We start from the raw sequence: 21,241 nt of genomic DNA, 5'->3' as shown, positions 1-21,241 counted from the left end.
ATTGTCAACCCATGGCCAGAAAGTAAAAGAAAAGTAATTAAAGGACCTACGAAATTTCTGAAATACAATAACACTGAAAACTCTAATAATAATTATAATTTCTCACACACACAGCACAAAACATTATTTAATCTTATATATTTTACTAACAGGTGAGGCAGAAGAAGGTGTTCACTGCGGCCTAATAGTAACAACCATCTGAACATTTTCCAAGCCTGATTTGGAAACAGCAAAAGCAGAATGGCTGCATTAAGTGAATGAGCCTGTGTTCTCTATACATCAACTGCTTCTTTATTCAATAATACATCATTGTAGCTTACAACTATCAGAACACAATAAAGCAGACCTCAAAGTACTCATACACAATGCGTTTAACATAAGAACAGCCTCCAACTTTGGTTTGACAATCTGCATTTTGTTACTGATAAATATCAAATACCGTAGAAGCATATTGAAAATTTATTTAATTTAGTGCTGCACACATAGAGTTCATTTCAAATGATGATCTCAAAAGTAAATAGACATACTGTGAAGTCTCTGTATGATTCTTCACCTCATTAAATATAGGCACACATGAACTTCACATACTAATTGCCACTGGAATTATTGTCATCACTCAGTAAAGCACAGGTATACAGAATATTGAAACTGGGGTCATCTTATTGTGTGTAATGCACAGAAGTTTTCGATGGAGGACATAACATCACTTAAGTTTGTCTTCTTAATACTTTGCTTATTTCTGCAGAAGCATTATGGTAGATAAATTGTTGTTTTGAAGGCCTCGTACATCTGTAGCGCTCTTTGTACACACCGAGATGAATATAATGTTGTTCAGAAACAGAGTTCACACTTGTTCAAGTTCCACTTGCAGGTTATTTTCATGTGATATGGTACGAGATTGGTGGACCAAGGTCTTCGGAGTTTTTGTTCCAGATGGTGTGAACTAGTAGCCTGTAAATACAGTACTGTCACTAAAAAATTTCACGCTCTATGTAGCCACATCATTCTATGATTTTACCATTCAAATATGATCTCATATCAATGGGGCAAGTTTTCAGCATAGGGCACATGGAGCAGTGTTCTGTCTTGCAGCACATTTGCATGCCCTTTAGCACCACATGTTCTGTGATAACTCGTTAAACCATGCATATGCCAACGAGGTCTTCAATACCAGCGCATTTTTTCAAGTATTCACCAGAAGATGGCCAGAAGACTCTGTGCAAAAATATTATGGCAGCAAGTTACAGACACCTAACACCCATATGTCTAATTAAGAAAATTACAAAATTTTTAACAAATGAAGAGCAAAAGTATTTACGGACAAAATGGATGTGTAGGTATGCAAATAGTGAAACAGTGTCCCTTCTGCAATGAAAACCATGTAACTATTTATCTGTCTCTTATTGCAGACAGTCTGTGAGGTATGCTTGGTTTTTTTATATATATATATATGTTTCCCTCTATTATATATATAGCCTACCTAAAGCATTGACAAACTAAGGTTGACTTCTACCTGTTGTCTTCTGTGGAACTAAAGTTCCACGTCTCACTTTACAAAATAGGGAGCCTAAGAATGTGTGTGTGTGTGTGTGTGTGTGTGTGTGTGTGTGTGTGTGTGTGTGTGTGTGTGTGCGCGCGTGCGCACAGTGTAGCCTCTCTCAACAAAAACATGAAATACCTAAGAAATAATAAAACATTTAAAAGGAGAGAATGGAATAATGTATGTTAAAGACGCATACATACAAAAGTGACAGCAACCTCCGTCTTGCTCATCTAGCCATACTAACAGGAAAATGTTAGACAGCAGAGGGGAGATACCAGCAAAAGTGCACACCACATGTGATGCAAACACATTTGTTGTGTGCATTTACAAAAGGTGGAAGGTTAGAACTGCAATTGGAAAAACCAAATAAAAATGTATGGATAAAAATAATCTGAACATTAATGTTCAGTTGCAATTGTTCTATGAAAAGAACTCTCTTTCCAGTATAGCATCAGTCATGGAGTTGGAGAAACTGTTGGTTTCTGCAGTCTGTATTACTATATATTTTCCTTAAAACATACTTTCTTTTACTTCTTGTTTGCTACATATCATTTAATCATAAGCCAACTGATTTAAAGCTGGAGCCAAAGCATGATACAGGAACTGTGGAACTGGTCAGAGATGTTTGTCTCAGAATTTTGATTGTGTAATGCTTTTGTGGCTTATGATTTTTCTTTTTAATCCTAAATTGTGATTCCTACTTTCATGCATTGGCGCCACGAAATCAGTTTATAACACATTCCCTTTGGAATATATGGCACAGTTTTGCTTTGATATTAACTTTGATTACTTGGTTATTGTTAGCCTGCTTGTTGTTGTGTTATACGTACGTAGGTGAGCTAATCGGTCACTCAGTACTGGTACAAGGTAAGACGAAATTTTACAGCTGGACACTATAGGACCCAGAGCTCACAGCACACTGAGGCAGGTCTGGCTAGGTGACCAATACAGGCAAGTCCAAGTACAAAGATGAGCAGTGTTGCAACAAATGAGTAAATCCCAAAGCCGGGAATTTGGACAGCTTCTGCCTACGTGGCTTTTGTGCAGGAGGTGAACCAAAAACAGTGAAGTGTCAGACAATCATAACCACAGTAAATTGAAGTGCATCCAATGACACAACAATATTTTCAATATCTTTAAAACTACAGGAGTTCATATTCCACAGTAAATAAATATTTTCACAATGGACCTCTGAATTAACAGCTTTTATTAAACACTTCATGCAATTTCACGAAATGACATCTTCAGCAGTGTCACTGCACAATAGCTATCATTCCTGAAAGCCATTCTTCTGTATCTTTTATATTTACTGACTTATGAGATCTTTTATACATTTTTCATTAGCAAAGGTATGTCAGAACGTCATATTCTTCAAAATTACACAGCAAACGAATATAACATGAATATGCTAATTGTCGTACTTATGCAGTCATTTAATGGCCAGTTTACAATGTAACCAGTGCTTTATTTCAATGATGACTGTAAGTGCTATTAAAAAATCATGGTAACTTAAGATGTTATCAATCACATGTATTGGCTGACATCACTATTGAAAAGAATGCCAGAAGACACTTCTGACAAGTAGGCCTAAATAATTGTTTAAACAATATTTAATGGCAATCTGTTGTCATTTAATGTGGCACACTCACACAAGAATACTGGTTTATTTATTTATGAGCAAACCTTTATTTATAATTACTGTAAATGACCTGAGTGTAACTAAATATTTATAACATTTCTTTTTTTTAATTGTTGTAATTTATTAGTTTCATCCAGGAAGTGGTCAAGTTGAGTCACATCATGTCTGAGGAACTTAAGAACAATGTATTTTTGGTAGAGATGGTCTTCAGCCAATAGAAGAGCTAACAGCAGTGGAACACTAAGAGAGTCAAATGGAGACCGGGGATTTTCAAATGAAGAGCTCAAGGAAGCAAGGCCTGTGGTATAGGGTGATAAATGACTGAGGCGTGAAACTTCTGAGGACAGTTTACATGGAGATCAGGTGGAAGACACACCTGCCTGAGGTAACTTATGATATTTGGTCATGTTGGTAATAGGGTCTGGGAGGTGAACAATCACTGCAATACTCCAACTTTTGAAGGGTCTTTATATTTCAAGAGGTCAGAATGTGCTCCAGTGTAGGAACCTTTAACTTACTCAGCTTGTTTTACAGAACCGAAGATAGACAGAGTATGAGTTTCAACTTGTTATCTTACATGCGTTAATTTGCAAATCATTATGTTGAACTCTGAACGGTTTTGAGCTGGTGAATATTTTGTGTATTTTGATTACCAAATGGACTTAGTTTTCACTTATCTTTAATGACAATTTATTCTGGGAATTTTGCTACCATTCTCATAACATTGTCAATGTAACTTTATGGCTGTTACAACTTCAAGTTTAACACATATATTTCGGAACGACACAACACACATAAGTCACAGAGTAAGTTGACAAGTAAGACATGTGCACACGTTAGCATTCGAATGAGCACCGAGTCCCAGTCTAGCAGCCGCTGCTCGGCTGGCCGCTTAGGTGGCGCAGCTGCTGCATGGCTGGCAGACAGCGCCGCACGTAGAGGATGCGCGTAATTGTGCGGCGGCACTTTGAATGATCAGCGAGTCACAACACTTTTCCCCCCTTTGAAATTGTTGCACTGGTCTTTATGGAGGTGTCCTGGAGATGGCTAATGTCCATGGGCGTTGTTCAACTCGCCGTAAAGTCTCGAGGAGGCGGCTTCCCGTACGCACGGAAGTGTCCCCGATGATAACGGGTCGAGATGACAGAAGACGTAGGAGTCGAATCTGCTGGGGGCCCATGCACCAATCTGCCCGTTGCGGCAAGTCCAGTTGATATGACAGGAGACATGGGCGATGTGTCGGCGTCCATTGGAGGAGGAGGCGAGTAGATTTGCTCTGACAGAGGATGGTCCTCCGGTTCCTGCATGGGCACGTCTCCTGGTGGCGTCTGTTCTGGTGCTGGCATCGCGATGACGGTGAGAGGGCTGCGTTGTGAGTATTGAGAGATGCCAAGATCCCGAGCGTCAGGTAGAGCCAAAGGTGGTGTGGCGGCATTTGGAACAGGTGTTGCTGGCACCCGAGGCCGAAGCTGGTCCGAATGACGCACTGCAACACCCGTGTCCGTCTGGATTTCATACAGGCGTCTGCCACGGTGTCTTAAGATGCGGCCCGGGCTCCATTTTGGCCACCTGCCATATCCCTGTACCCAGACGAGGTCGTCGTCGGTGAACCGGCCAAGTGAAGGCACCCGCAGCCGGGAGGTGGAAGGCCGCAGAAGATGAAGTACCGTGCGGGGCTGTCGGCCATGTAAGAGCTCAGCTGGGCTGTGGTCGCCCATGGGTGTGAAACAGTAAGATACCAGAAACTGGAGAAGCGCATCATCAGCAGCAGAAGAAGTCAGAAGTTTCCGCATGTGAGCCTTAAATGTGCGGACCAGTCGTTCAGCTTCACCATTGGATTGTGGATGGAACGGTGCGGCCGTGACATGCGTAACACTGTGACAAGCACAAAAATCCACAAATTCGGAAGAGGCAAATTGTGGACCATTATCAGTAACAAGAGTAGAGGGGAGGCCTTCCAGAGAAAAAATGCGGGCGAGAGCACTGGTGGTTGCCGTGGTGGTAGGTGACGTGCAACGGACAATGAAAGGAAAGTTAGAGTAGGCGTCAATTACGAGGAGCCCGTAAGTACCTAAAAAGGGTCCCGCAAAGTCAGCATGAATGCGCTCCCAGGGCTTCTCAGGCGAAAGCCACGGTGACAAAGATGACTTCGGGGCAGCGGCCTGTGACGCACAAGGGCCGCAGGCAGTGACCATGTGCGCTATTTCAGAGTCGATGCCAGGCCAGTACACATGATGGTGCGCCAGAGATTTTGTGCGAGACACACCCCAGTGCCCTTGGTGAAGGAGGCGCAAGACCAAAGTGCGCAAAGACGCAGGTACCACAACACGCGGCAAAGCATTGTCAGTGGAGAGGAGGATAACACCATCCCTAGCCGTGAGGCAGTAGCGCAAAGTGTAGTAGTTCCGCAATGGGTCAGAAGTCTTAGCGGACGGGCGATCTGGCCAACCCTTCTGAATACAGCGTAAAACCTGGGAGAGGGTAGGGTCAGAACCTGTAGCAACCGCCAGCCTGTCCCCAGTGATGGGGAACCCGTCCACAACCCGCTGCTCGGCAACATCCAGGTGGAAACACAAAAGTTCGTCCCTATCGAATGCCTGATCAGGACCCATGGGAAGGCGAGACGGAGCATCATCATTTGCATGTTGAGCCGTTGGCCGGAAATGAATCTCATAATTGAAACGGGACAAGTGAAGAGCCCAACGCTGGAGGCGGTGTGCAGCCTTGTCGGGAAGTGAAGTTGATGGATGAAACAAGGAAACAAGTGGTTTGTGATCCGTAACAAGATGAAATTTTGAGCCATAGAGAAAAACACCAAACTTATGAAGAGCATAAATGATGGCCAAAGCTTCTTTCTCAATTTGAGAATCCTTTTGTTGGGCATTCGTGAGTGTTTTGGAGGCATAAGCAATGGGTTGTTCTGAACAGTCAGAAAAACGGTGCGCAAGGACTGCACCGACCCCGTATTGAGAGGCGTCGGTGGCAAGAACAAGATGTTGGCCAGGTCTATAAGTAGCCAGGCATGGGGCCTGTTTCAGCATAGTCTTCAATTTCCGGAAAGCCGCTTCACATGACGCAGACCAGTGCAAAGGCACGTTTTTATGCAACAGGCGATGCAACGGCTGAGCCACCGAAGCTGCAGATAGTAAAAACTTTTGATAGTATGCTATTTTCCCCAAGAAGGCCTGCAGTTCCTTAACAGACGTAGGGCGAGGAAGGGCATTGATCGCAGCGACAGTTTGTTGAAGCGGACGAATACCATCCCGAGAGAGTTGAAACCCCAAGTATGTGATAGATGCCTGAAAAAATTGTGAGTTCTGAAGATTACACTGAAGACCGGCAGTCTGTAAGACATGAAAAAGTGTGCGGAGATTTTGAAGATGTTCTTCAGTGGTGGAGCCAGTGACAACAATGTCGTCCATGTAATTGATACACCCAGGGACAGTGAGCAATAATTGTTCCAAGAATCGCTGAAAGAGAGCAGGGGCGTTAGCAACCCCGAATGGCAAGCGTTGGTATTGATAGAGGCCGAAAGGCGTGTTAAGGACCAGAAACTGTCGGGAAGCAGCGTCGAGAGGAAGTTGATGATAAGCTTCCGACAGGTCAATTTTAGAAAAATACTGGCCTCCAGCAAGTTTAGTGAACAGTTCTTCAGGATGGGGCATAGGGTAAGTGTCGATGAGGCATTGAGCATTTACAGTGGCTTTGAAATCGCCACAAAGATGAATATCACCATTTGGATTAGCAACTATGACAGGAGAGGACCACTCACTGGAAGTGACAGGAAGCAAGACCCTTGAAGCAGTGAGACCATCCAACTCCAGTTTTACCCTATCGCGAAAGGGCCACAGGAATGGGCCGAGCCCGAAAAAACTTAGGCCGAGCCGTGGGTTTGAGCGTGATATGAGCTTCAAAGTTGGTTGCACGGCCTAACCCAGGAGAAAAAAGGGACGAAAATGTCATCAACAAGGAATCCAGTTGAGCATAAGGAATAGCATCAAAGACAATATTGACAGAGTCATCTGTGGAGAACCCAAAAACGCGAAAGGCATTGAAACCAAAAAGATTTTCTGCGTTGCTCTGGTCGACCACAAATATGGTGACAGTGCGAACGACGGATTTGTAAGATACCTCAGCATTAAACTGTCCCCAGAGAGAAATCTTCTGTTTGTTGTACGTCCGTAATTGCCGAGTGACAGGGGACAGGAGTGGAGAACCCAACTGAAGATATGTCTGAGAATTAATTATAGTGGCAGCAGAACCGGTAGCCACTTGCATGCGAACATCTCGACCAAGGATTTGGACAGTTAGGAATAACTTCCTTGAAAGGGAAGAAGTGCAATTGACAGACAACACAGAATCAGAATCAGCGTCATGTTCATGAACATCATGTATGCAGTCGGATTTGGAAATGGAAGACACATGACCTTTCTTTTTCCAATTGTGACACACAGCCCAACGTTGGGGACAATCCTCGCGTGGATGTTTCGTAAAACACCGCGGACATGAAGGAAGTTGCCGCGGGTTTTGCTGCAGTTTCTTAGCGGGTTGTTTACGGCTAGGCGAAGGTTGCGCGTGGGTGCGCACTGCGGCCACATCGGCCGGCGGGTATGCGCCACACGCGTCGTCAACAGTGCACAGAGGTTGTATTTCCCCGACATCACCCCACGCCTCGATTTGCGCCCCAGCGGCGCGAGAAATTTCAAAAGACTGCGCAATGGAGAGAACTTCATCTAGAGTCGGATTCGCCAACTGAAGGGCACGTTGCCGAACTTCTTTGTCGGGTACCGACCGGATAATAGCATCCCGTACCATGGAATTGGCATAGGATTCTTTGTGAACGTCGGTAACAAATTGACACTTTCGACTGAGGCTGTGAAGTTCAGTAGCCCAAGCGTGATAGGAATGATGTGGTTGTTTTTGACGACGATAAAAGGCAACACGAGCGGGTACCACATGCGTTTGCTTTTGAAAATAGACAGACAGAAGTGAGAACATTTCAGCAAAGGACAAAGATGCAGGATCCTCCCAAGGAGCCAATTGCGACAACAACCGATACATTTGAGGTGAAATCCAGGAAAGGAACAGAGACCTGACATGGTTGATCGTCCGTAACATGAATTGCCAATAAGTGCTGTCGAAGACGTTTTTCATAATCAGACCAGTCTTCTGCTGTCTCATCGTAAGAAGGAAAAGGAGGTATAGCCAACGACGAGAAACGCCCCGCATTTGACGCCGCGACGAAATCGCGAATCGCCACTGTTAGAAGCGTTTGCTGTTCAAGGAGATTTTGCAGTAGTTGCTCGACAGTAGCCATGGAACCCAGTGAGTCAACGGTGAAAAGGAAAAATCCACTACCTCATCGCCAATTGTTAGAACTTCAAGTTTAACACATATATTTTGGAACGACAAAAAAACACACATAAGTCACAGAGTAAGTTGACAAGTAAGACATGTGTACACGTTAGCATTCGAATGAGCACTGAGTCCCCAGTCTAGCGACCGCTGCTCGGCTGGCCGCTTAGGTGGCGCAGCTGCTGCATGGCTGGCAGATAGCGCCGCACGTAGAGGACGTGCGTAATTGCGCGGCGGCACTCTGAATGATCGGCGAGTCACAACAATGGCATTTGATAGTGCTATTTTCTGTCTGTAATTTAATTTTTTAATAAACATTATTCAACACAATTCTCTGTTGGCGGCAAGTACAGATATTCGAACAGAATCCTTGTTATTAAATGATTTATTTAACTTGTATTTCATACTTCTGTGTATTTTATTAATCCACAATTCTAGCCAATGCACAGGCTATTTGACAGCAGGATCACAGCTATAGGTTATTATTTGCAGTAAATTAACTGCGGGGTAAGAAAGCAGAGGTGTGTGGCTCCACCCTACAACTACAGTAAGCTATTTTTCCTGACCAGAGTCATGCATAGCCCAAATACATAAAGAATGAGTAACTGCTGGCAAAGACATGACTGATTTGCTCATATGGGATGCTGTTCGGAAGAGCAGTTACACTGCTGAAAACCAATAGGTACCATAGCAATGTCCATTTGGTGCCTGAAGTTAGGATCAGGAACAACTTTACGTTGTATAGTGACTCACCTTAATTCCATAGCTGATGGCCACTGTTCTCCAGTTCACCATCAAGTTGAATTATCTTATTATTGCAGGACAGTTTTAAAATGGCGTCTGTAGGTGATGTACATTAAAAGCAACATGCTGTCATTGAATTTCTCACTGCAGAGAAAGAAACTATGGGGAATACTCAGAAACGTTTGTGCAAAGCCTACGGAGCATCTGCTGTCGACGGAAGTGCAGTTAGTCGCTGGGCACAGAGGGTGAGGTCATCAGAAGGCTTTCAGCAGAGCTCCATGATTTGCAGCAGTCAGGAGAACATCCACCTGACATGTGGCAGCGAGCTGCTGATGTCATTCACGAGGACAGACACATTGCGACTCGACAGTTGGTGCTACTTCTGTCAATCAGCAAAGAAAGTGTGGATGCAATTATCCACACTCTTGGATATTCAAAAGTGTATGCAAGGTGGGCCCCCTTGGTGTCTAACGGTGGACCACAAATCGCAGAGAAAGAACATTTGCCTTGATTTGTTGCAACGTTTTGAAGCTGTGGGGGAGACCACCTTGTCCTGGATTTGTGACAGGTGATGAAACACGGGTTCACCATTTTGAGCCCAAAACAAAATGACAGTCAATGGAATGGCACCACTTCCACTCCCCACAGAATAAAAAATGCAAAGTAACTGCTTCCACTGCTAAGGTCATGATCACCGTGTTCTGGGACTGTGAAGGTGTGATTCTGATTGATGTGATGCCAAGAGGCAGTGCCATTAATTGAGAAGCATATGTCTACACATTAACAAAAATCAAGACACGCTTCAGGGGACTTCAGTGCCACAGCAACCAAGGAGAGTTTTACTGCAACACAATAACACTCGGCCCCACACAAGTCTGAGGACTGCTGAACAGCCTAGCCCCCTCAGACTTCCATTTGTTTGGGCCATTAAAGGATGCCATTCGTGGAAGACATTTTGAGGAAGATGAAGTGATTCATACAGTGAAGCACTGGCTCCACCACCAGGACAAGGACTGTTACCAACAGGGCATACATGCCCTTGTTTCACACTGGAGGAAGGCTGAAGAACAGAATGGATATTACATGGAAAAATAGTGTCTGTGGGTTTTGTACGTGTAATTCTCATTATATTCAAAAAAGTATTGTTGGAGAAAAAAAATGCAGTGCATTACTTTCTGGGCAACCCTCGTACTTACTTTTTTTGGTTCAAAATATATTAAATAACAAAGTTTAAAAAGATATCGTGGAAAAAATGCTAGAAGGAAATACTTTTATACAATACTGAAGTAATTAAGATTTTTATACAGCACATTGTTTAGACAAATAAAACCATTATCACGACCTTTTAGTATTGATTTTCATACATGTTCCTGCTTTTCATACATATTCCTGCTCAAAGTCAGCCTTGGAACAAAGCAGAAAATGCAAATTACATGCCAATGTTATTGATCATGTAATGTAGCATCAGTGTGGTAAGCAAGATTTTCGCTGTCAGTGTGTTGGGTCACAGCCGCCTGTATTATAGATTCACATTTTTTTAGGAAAGTGGGAAAGTATGTTGAGTCACTGCATTAATGATAATCATGATCTGACAAAAGTGACTAGTAGCAACCTTCCTTCTGTTAATTGCATTGTATTACAACAACTTTAATTTAATTTCACAGTAATTTATACAAATAAACACAGCTTTCGAAGACAGCTGTCTCTATAAGCGGCTTTCAAGGATCATTGTTACTTCCACATGAAATATGCTAAAGATTAAATAGATTGATCAAGTTACTATTTTAGAGAAACTGAATTCAATAAGAGAAACGAGCTTTGTGGTGCATTAATTTGAGGAAGAAACTTCTGAGACTGTACATTTGGAACATAGTATGCATGGAAGTGAATCATGGACAGTGGAAAAACTGAAAAAAATAAGAGAACTGAATCATATGAGATGTGGTGCTACAGAAGTTACATGGACTGACAAGAACAGATAGAGGAAGAGAGGAAGATGTGGAAATCAATGACAAGGGACCAGACAGGACAATAGGGCATGTGTTGAGACATCAGGCAATGTATGGTGGCGGCAGTAGAATCATTTGGCAGTCAGCTTCAAATGCAGGTTCTGTAGGTTCACCACTACAGAAAGAAAGTGGGCTACCTGCCCTGGGAGGGTGTGGGGGTGGGGCAGCACATGACGGCTTGACCCAGCATGGAAACTATTTCCTTGTTATCTAACAAGGCAGCAGACAATGGCAGCAGGGTGGTGGCGCCAACTGATGCTGTGGCCCATGCCTGCCGGCAAGCCAGAATGAACGAGACTGTCCTTGCCTGCTTTCGGCACAGTGGTTGGCAATGCGCTGTCCTGACAGAATAGAGGCACATGCCCTGCAGTTTACAGAAGGAAAAAAAAGTAATAAATCATGTTGCTTTTAGCTTTATACGTCAGCTTAATGCTGTAGTGCTCAAAATTTCAATATTGGTCATACTTAATATATTTGCATTTAAGTAAAACACTGCATGAAAAACGGAAAGCTTGCAATGAAAAATAGAGGTCGCTATGATTTTGCATTTGAAGCCCATTACACCATATGCTGCTGCGAATGAAATTTACCTATGATATTAGATTTTCCTTTAGTGCGACACTTCAAAGGAGGGGTGAATGAAGCTCATCACAAATATAGCGTATAGTTACTGTCTTACTTTATTTCAGTCGTACACACATCAAAAAAAGTTTAGCATCACCCTGGTTCCCAGAACTCCTGAAGACAGACGTTGCCTTTGGATATTGTATCACAGAGTCCCTTTGACTGTTCAGAGATGTCACTAAACCCAACCAAAGATGTAAACAACCATGCATAAGCAGTGCCTATTAGGTGGAGGGGTCCAACAGCTGATCAGTTCCAGCCATTCCACCAGAAAGGAGGTACAAGGCTCGTGTTGTCTGTAGTTCAACCACGCCTAGATGGTCAATACCGCAGTTTGATATCATCCACATTGTTACTTTGTGCCAGGAAGCACTCTCAACAAGGGAAGTGTCCAAGCATCTCTGAGTGAACCAAAGCAATGTTGTTCGGACATGGAGGAGATACGTAGAGACGGGAACTGTCGATGACATGCCTCACTCAGGCCACACAAGGGCTACTACTGCATTGGACGACCACTACCTATGGATTATGGCTCGGAGGAACCCTAACTGCAATGCCATAATGTTGAATAACGTGTGTGTTTTTTTTTTTTTTTTTTTTTTTTTTTGCAGCCACAGGACATTGTGTTATGACTCAAACTGCGTGCTATAGGCTGCATGATGCGCAACTTCACTCTTGATATCCGTGGCGAGGTCCATCTTTGCAACCACGGCACCATGCAGCATGGTACAGATGGGTCCAACAACATGGCGAATGGACCGCTCAGGATTAGCATCACGTTCTCTTAACCAATGAGTGTTGCATATGCCTTCAACCAGACAATCGTCAGAGACATGTTCGAAGACAGCCCGGTCAGGATGAACACCTAGACACACTGTCCAGCGAGTGCAGCAGCAAGGTAGAGGTTCCCTGCTGTTTTGGGATGGCATTAAGTGGGGCCGACATATGACACTGGTCGTCATGGAAGGCACCGTAACGGCCATACAATACATGAATGCCATCCTCCGTCCGATAGTGCACCCATATCAGCAGCATATTGGCAAGGCACTCGTCTTCATGGGCAACAATTTGCGCCCCTATCATGCAAATCTTGTGAATGACTTCCTTCAGGATAACAAAGTCGCTCAACTAGAGTGGTTAGCATATTCTCCAGAAATGAACCCAACCAAACGTGCCTGGGATAGATTAAAATGGACTGTTTATGGACGACGTGACCTACCAACCACTCTTCCGAGTTATATGGCCATATAACCTGGAAGAATTATCAACAACACTACGCAGAATTGCCCTTGAGGAGTGGGACAATCTGGACCAACAGTGCCTCAATGAACTTGTGGACAGTATGCCACAACAAATACAGGTATTCATTAATGCAAGAGGACATGCTACTGGATTTCAGAGGTATCGGTGTGTACAGGAATCTGGACCACCATCTCTGAAGGTCTCACTGTGTGGTGGTACAACAGGCAACGAGTGGTTTTCATGAGCAATAAAAAGGGTAGAAATGATGTTTATGTTGATCTCTAGTCCAATTTTCTGTACAGGTTTTGGAACTCTCAGAACCGAGGTGAAGGAAAACCTTTTTTTGATCTGTGTAGAAAATTTCAGTCACAGTTAATGAAAGTTCACGTAATAACTTGGCTGCTCTATATGATGAGATGCTCAATTTTGGTATCCTCTGAGGTTGTTGCTTCAGAAAGTCCTCGATCCTCACATTGCTATAGTAGTAATTTTGAAATAAAACAGAGTCTAATACTTTTCTTGTCATAGGTGGAATATACATTGCTGTCTGGCAGCCTCTGAAAGACTCTCATGCAAATAGCTTCCGAAACACAATAATGCAGACAGACGGACCCAGTGGCTCATGTGCCACTTTCTTTTATATAAAAACAAAACAATCGAATACATTATTGAAATTGAGACTTAAAAAATAACAACTAAAAGTCAAGAGAAAAATTTGGTTACATGTATCACAAAATGGGCCACATACTGCCCTAATGAGTTCTCATATATAATCAGGAAAAGTTTACACAGTTCCATGTGTAGTTCCAAAGAATAAGAAGTACAATAATATAAATTATATTTTAGTTAATTACAACCCAATTACTTTGAATAAAATATTACTAACAGTATTTTGGTTTGTTCTCTTGTTGAGCTACCATTTTAGATCATAAATAATTAACATCATAGCTTTCCAGAAAGAGGGAAGAGGTAAATTTTCAAGAATATATGGTGCAACATGACTGCACAGTTCATATCACGAAATTTCCAAGTAGGATTATTAACAAATGGTTTACTCCCATTAGTTGCAAATGTAAATCAGTTAGTATATTAATGTGAAATTGAATTTGACATAATAAACTCATTTGTACTGATTTTTTAAAGGGTAATTATTACTGGAACTGGATATAGACATAACAGTATAAAGTCCAGAAAGTTACAAATCTGAGCTAAAATGACCTCTTCAGAGGATGCTGACATGAGGAAATAATGTCAGATAGAGGTGGAAAGATAGTCCCATTTCAACTAGCAGGCTAATCAGCATTTTCTGTGTGCACCCATGGGTGCGAACATCTGCGCAGGACAGCTTAGTGAGTTGGCAATTTTTTTTATTTTTTTTATTTTTTTATTTTTTTTTTTTTTAGGGCGCACAACTTCAATGGTCATTAGTGCCCTGACTACTCTAAGAATGCACCGCGAGGCACAAGTTGACAACAACAACTAAAAGGGAAAACACAATAAAACACAGACTGACAGTCATAGGATTAAAAAACATCATCAAATGTTCTTAGCGAGGTTTGTCAAATTGATAAAACAAAGAACACGAGCAGCTGCTCGTGGGTCATCCGCTAAAATGGCATCGAAAGTATTAGGCAGGTTAAGATTGAGGCGCAGTGTGTTAAGATCTGGAAGATCTGGACAGGACATTAAAATGTGTCTAACCGTCAGCAAGTGCCCACATGGGCAGAACGGCGCCGGCGCAGCCGTCAGCAGATGGCGATGGCTGAACCGGCAGTGTCCAATTCTTAACCTTGCTAAAACGACCTCCTCCCGCCGAGAAGGGCGTGAGGAGGACGTCCAAGCCACGGGAAGAGGTTTTAAGGCCCGAAGCTTGTTGTCGGTAAGTGCAGCCCAATCGGCATGCCACAGCGACACAACGCGCCGACAAATGACCCTGCTAAAATCGGACGAAGGGACACAACAAGAAGCTGTCCGAGGCTGGAGGACCGCAGCCTTGGCCACGGCATCTGCAGCTTCGTTCCCAGGGATACCGACATGGCCAGGAACCCACATAAAGCTAACCGGCGTACCGACGTCCACCAGCTGCTGAAGAGAGCGTTGGATCCGGTGTACGAAAGGGTGAACTGGATACGGATCACTGAGGCTCTGGATGGCGCTCAGGGAATCTGAGCAGATGACATATGCAGAATGTCGGTGGCGGCAGATGTAAAGAACAGCCTGGTAGAGGGCAAAGAGCTCAGCTGTGAAGACCGAACAATGGCCATGGAGCCGGTATTGGAAACTTTGTGCCCCGACAATAAAGGAACACCCGACCCCGTCATTGGTCTTAGAGCCATCTGTATAAATGAAAGTCATGTTGATGAACTTCGAACGAAGTTCCAAAAAACGGGAGTGGTAGACCGAACCTGGGGTGACCTCTTTTGGGAGCGAGCTGAGGTCAAGGTGAACGCGGACCTGAGCCTGGAGCCAAGGTGGCGTGCGGCTCTCGCCCACTCGAAAGGTTGCAGGGAGTGAAAAATGAAGGTGTTGAAGGAGGCGACGAAAGCGAACTCCAGGGGGTAGCAAGGCAGAGACATACAACCCGTATTGAAGGTCAAGAGAGTCGTCAAAAAAGGAACGATAAGACGGATGGTCGGGCATTGACAGTAGCCGACAGGCATACCGACAAAGCAGTATATCGCGCCGGTAGGTGAGTGGCAATTCGCCAGTGTCAGCATGAAGACTCTCTACGGGACTGGTATAAAATGCTCCGATCGCAAGTCGTAAACCCCGATGTTGTATGGAGTTGAGGCGGCGTAAGATGGATGGCCGTGCAGAGGAGTATACAAAGCTCCCATAATCCAGCTTGGAGCGGACGATCGACCGATATAGACGAAGTAGGACGGTTCGATCCGCTCCCCACGACATACCACTGAGAACACGGAGGACATTTAAAGAACGGGTACAACGGGCGGCCAAATATGACAAATGTGGAGACCAGCTAAGTTTCCTGTCAAAGGTAAGGCCTAAAAATTTGGTTGTCTCCACGATTGGGAGAGCAACGGGACCGAGTCGTAAGGATGGTGGGAGAAACTCTTTGCAGCGCCAGAAGTTAATACAGACCGTCTTCTCGGCAGAAAAACGGAAGCCATTGGCGACACTCCAGGAGTAAAGACGGTCAAGAGAACGCTGAAGACAGTGCTCCAGGACACGTGTACACTGCGCGCTGCAATAGATGGTAAAATCGTCCACGAAAAGGGAGCCTGATACATCAGCTGGGAGGCAATCCATTATTGGATTGATCGCGATGGCGAAGAGAGCGACGCTCAAAACTGAGCCCTGTGGCACCCCATTCTCCTGGCGAAAGGTGTCGGACAGGACAGAACCCACACGTACCCTGAACTGTCGATCCATTAAAAAGGAACGAATAAAAAGAGGGAGGCGACCGCAAAAGCCCCATGTATGCATGGTGCGGAGAATGCCCGCCCTCCAACAGGTGTCGTAAGCCTTCTCCAAATCAAAGAACACAGCCGCTGTCGGGCGCTTCCGCAAGAAGTTATTCATAATGAAGGTCGACAAGGTAACCAGATGGTCAACAGCAGAGCGGCGCCTTCGAAATCCACATTGTACATTGGTAAGTAGGCGTCGAGACTCGAGCAGCCAAACCAATCGAGAGTTAACCATTCGCTCCATCACTTTACAGACACAGCTGGTAAGCGAGATAGGTCGATAACTGGAAGGCAAGTGCTTGTCCTTCCCCGGCTTAGGAATCAGGACAACAATAGACTCGCGCCAGCATGCGGGAACATGTCCCTCAATCCAGATGCGATTGTATGTACGAAGAAGAAAACCTTTACCCGCAGGAGAAAGGTTCTTCAGCATCTGAATATGAATAGAATCAGGCCCTGGAGCGGAGGACCGTGATCGGCCAAGTGCGTTTTCGAGTTCCCGCATGGTGAATGGGGCATTATAACTTTCACAATTCGAGGAGCGAAAGTTAGGTGGCCTAGCCTCCTCTGCCTGTTTGTGGGGGAGGAAGGCAGGGTGGTAATGAGCGGAGCTCGAAACCTCTGCGAAAAAGCGGCCCAAGGCATTGGAGACAGCCTCAGGGGCCACAAGGACGTCATTCGCGACCTTCAAGCCAGAAACTGGTGAGTGGACCTTAGTGCCAGATAGCCGGCGCAGGCTATCCCAGACAACAGAAGAAGGAGTAAAACTGTTGAAGGTGCTTGTGAAAGCAGCCCAGCTGGCTTTCTTGCTTTCTTTAATAATACGACGACACTGAGCACGTAATCGTTTATAATTGATACAATTCGCCACTGTAGGGTGGCGTTTAAAGGTGCGTAAAGCACGTCGACGAGCACGTAAAGCGTCTCTACGTGCTGCGGTCCACCAGGGGACCGGTACGCGACGTGGAGAAGAAGTAGTGTGAGGGATGGAATATTCAGCAGCAGTGAGAATGACTTCTGTGAGGTATGCGACCTGACTATAGCAGCTTGTGAGGGTTTGATCCTGAAAGGTCGCCCTCGAAGAGAAGAACCCCCAGTCTGCTTTGGAGATGTTCCAACTAGTTGAGCATGGAGAGGGGGTATGATGCAGGAGATGGATAACACACGGGAAGTGGTCGCTCAAATATGTATCAGAAAGTGCATACCACTCAAACCGGCGTGCAAGTTGGGTAGTACATACAGAGAGGTCTAAATGGGAATCGGTGTGAGTTGTGTCCGAAAGAAAAGTGGGCACGCCAGTATTGAGGCAGACAAGATTGAGCTGGTTGAAAAGGTCTGCTAAAAGGGAGCCCCTCGGGCAGGATGCTGGAGAGCCCCAAAGGGGATGGTGGGCATTGGAGTCTCCAGTTAACAAAAATGGTGCAGGTTGCTGAGCAATAATTTGCATCATGTCTGCCCTGGTAACGGCAGACTACGATGGAGTGTAAACGGTACAAATGTAAAAGTGGGGAGAGTAATTCGGACGGCAACTGCCTGCAGGCCGGTGTGCAATGTGATGGGATCGTAGTAAATATCTTACCCGGACCAGCAACATAACCCCTCCATGAGCCAGAATACCTGCCACAGGGGGTAGATCAAAACACACAGAGGTGTAGTGTGCCAAGGCAATTTGATCACATGGGCGTAGCTTCGTTTCCTGGAGGGCTACGACGAGCGGATGGTGCAAGCGGAGCAGCAACTTTAAGTCCTCTCAGTTGGAGCGAATGCTGCGAATATTCCAGTGAATAAGTGCCATCATGAGAAGAAAAAGAAAAAGAAGATGCAAGGAGGGGTCACCTCGAAGGCCGCTGAGGGCCTGGCTTCGAGTGAGCACTGCCGCCGCTATCAGTAGGCGGACAGTCATCGTCCATCGGTTCAATAGGTTCATCGGCCACCTTGTTAAGATGGCTGGGAGGGGGAGTTTCCTCCGCTGGTGAACGGCCAGATGTTTGGCTACCAGCAGTGCGGCCAGGCGAAACAGATGACGGCCTGGGGCGGCAACCGCTGGGTGGCGCACGAGAAGAAATGCGCCGTGGCAGAGAAGGAGAACTGTGCTTCCTATGAGCCTTCTTGGAAGGTCGTTTATTGGAAGTACTGGTTGACGGCTGGGAGTTCGAGGTACGTAGGAAGTCTGCACGGGACGGTTCCTTCTTGAAGGCCCGTGCATCTGACTTCTGGGTCTTCATCTTGGCAGAAGCTGATGAAGGTGCTTGTGTCTGAGGGGTGACGGGAGGAAGAGGAGACGTAGACTGGGCGATCTTAGCACTGGCCGAACAGACGACCGTAGTGCTGAAGGTCAGATCGCATGTCTGCATCGCCACTTCTCTGGTAGTCCGAGGAGAGGCAAGGACAGTACTGTATTCCCCCGCCGGGAGCAGTGTGGGCTTCCTACTACCAAATAGCTTGCGAGCAGCCGAGGTGGACACTTTCTCTTTGACCTGAATCTCCTGTATACAGCGTTCTTCCTTGTAGATGGGACAGTCGCGGGAGGACGCTGCATGGTCACCCTGACAGTTCACACAACGAGGAGACGGAGGTGGACAGTCACCCTCATGGGCATCCCTGCCACAAGTGACACATTTAGCTGCATTGGAACAAGACTGGCGAGTGTGATTAAAACGCTGACATTGGTAGCAGCGCGTAGGTGTCGGGACATAGGGGCGAACAGAAATAACCTCGTAGCCAGCTTTGATGCACGACAGCAGCTGAACACTATCAAAGGTCAAGAAAAGTGTCCAGGTCAGTACAAGGTCATTGTTGACCTTTTTCATGACCCTATGGACAGCCGTCACGCCCTGCTCAGCGAGGAAAGACTGAATCTCCTTGTCAGTCAATCCGTCGAGTGATCTAGTATATACCACACCATGAGACGAATTCAAAGTGCGGTGAACCTCCACCCGGACAGGGAACGTGTACAGGAGTGTGGCCCAAAGCAGTTTTTGTGCCTGAAAGGCGCTCTCAGTTTCTAGTAACAAGGTACCGTTACGCAACCTGGTACAAGACTTGACAGATCCGGCTATGGCATCTACGCCCTTCTGGATAACGAAAGGGTTGACAGAGGAAAAATCCTTTCTGTTCTCAGATCGAGAAACTACAAGGAACTGTGGGGCAGGCGGTATTACTTTTGTCACTGGTGGCTGGTCAAGTTTCCGTTTTTGGGCAGAAGTCGAGAGAGAAGAAGAAGAGAAATCCATTGCGGAGGAATCCCCCATGATTGCCAGCGTCTCCGACGGCGCACTCCTTCCTTGTGGGTACCCTCTCAGAGGGCACTCCCGCCTTAGGTGAATGTTTACACCTCAGGTCACACCACCTGAGAAACGGACGGAGGGACTAATCGGCATGGTCGGAAGGTGTCAGCTCAGGCAATCACCCCTCCCTGGGCCTGGCCTTTACCAGGGGGTACGTGCGTGCCTTACTTGTCTACCCACGGCGGGGAATTACGCATTACCCCATCACCAGCTACGCGTGCGAACGTGTGTGTCGGCCTTCAAGCATGCACAGGGAGGAAGGAAGAAGAGGAAAAAGAAGGGAGAGAGGGAGAGAAAGGACAGACTGTCTCAAATGCTGAGGCAGAGACCAGAGAAGGCGAGGAGAAGAAGGCGAGGAGAAGAAGGCGAGGAGAAGAAGGCGAGGAGAAGAAGGCAAGGAGAAGAAGGCACGGAGAAGAAGGCAAGGAGAAGGAGGCAAGGGAAAGAGTAAGACAGTGAGATGGAGAAGAACAAAGAAAGGAACCAACAACGGGAAGGAAGAAACCAGAAGAAGCGAAAAACCAAAATGACCGAAAATATAAGTCGTGGAACCGTCCGTCTCCGGACGCAGGCGCTAACTACCCCCTTGAGGGGGAGGGACTCCTTTTAGTCGCCTCTTACGACAGGCAGGAATACCTCGGGCCTATTCTAATCCCCGGACCCGCAGGGGGGAGTGAGTTGGCATGCAGACTACCAACTTTCTTTCTGTTCTTACACTTACAAATCAACAACAGTGCCAAACAAATGAAAAACTCAAAAATGTGCAAGAAGAAAGCTTTTCCTTATGTGAGAGAAAACCGCGCATAAAATACCATACATGAATGAAATCAAAATTGTTTGTAATGAACTGTTTTTCAGTTTAGAAAGAGAGCCAATCTATAGATATATTTCAGAAAAACAAAACGTGACTGATGACAAGAATATGCATTTTCTTGTAGTTGCAACAAAAGAATCAAATATCCTGAATAATTATGAAACAACTATGGACAATATGACCACGCAAATGGAGAATGTAATTATAATGTTTTCTTACGTTCCTGGATTAAAAATGCTACCAATCTGCCCTTGTTTTTGGACTGAGCCCTCTGGCTTCCCTTGTCCTATTATGCATCACACCACATTGCATTCTTTCCTTAGTTTTTCCACCTGTTCTAAGCACTGCTCTCATTTGTGGACTTCACTAGTTTCCTGGCATCATATATGTTCTAATAGAGTATAAGGAAAGTAGTTACTTTAATGAAAAAGGAGAGGAAAGTCCACTGCTTTTCCGAAGTCACATAGTGTTGTTGTTGTGGTCTTCATTCCAAAGACTGGTTTGATGCAGCTCTCCATGCTTACTAATCCTGAGCAAGCCTCTTTACCTCCTCTGA

At 45.3% G+C, this 21,241-nt stretch overlaps 1 protein-coding gene across 1 annotated transcript in view; it reads right to left on the bottom strand.

Moving 5' to 3' along the window:
* The window catches only part of LOC126092405 (cohesin subunit SA-2-like), a 192,768-nt gene that overhangs the window by 157,449 nt on the left and 14,078 nt on the right, over positions 1-21,241 (bottom strand). The gene's annotated exons all lie outside the window — the stretch shown is intronic.

Source organism: Schistocerca cancellata, chromosome 7, assembly GCF_023864275.1.
Source record: "Schistocerca cancellata isolate TAMUIC-IGC-003103 chromosome 7, iqSchCanc2.1, whole genome shotgun sequence".
Lineage (NCBI taxonomy): Eukaryota > Metazoa > Arthropoda > Insecta > Orthoptera > Acrididae > Schistocerca > Schistocerca cancellata.
This window is presented reverse-complemented; position numbering and strand designations above follow the sequence as displayed.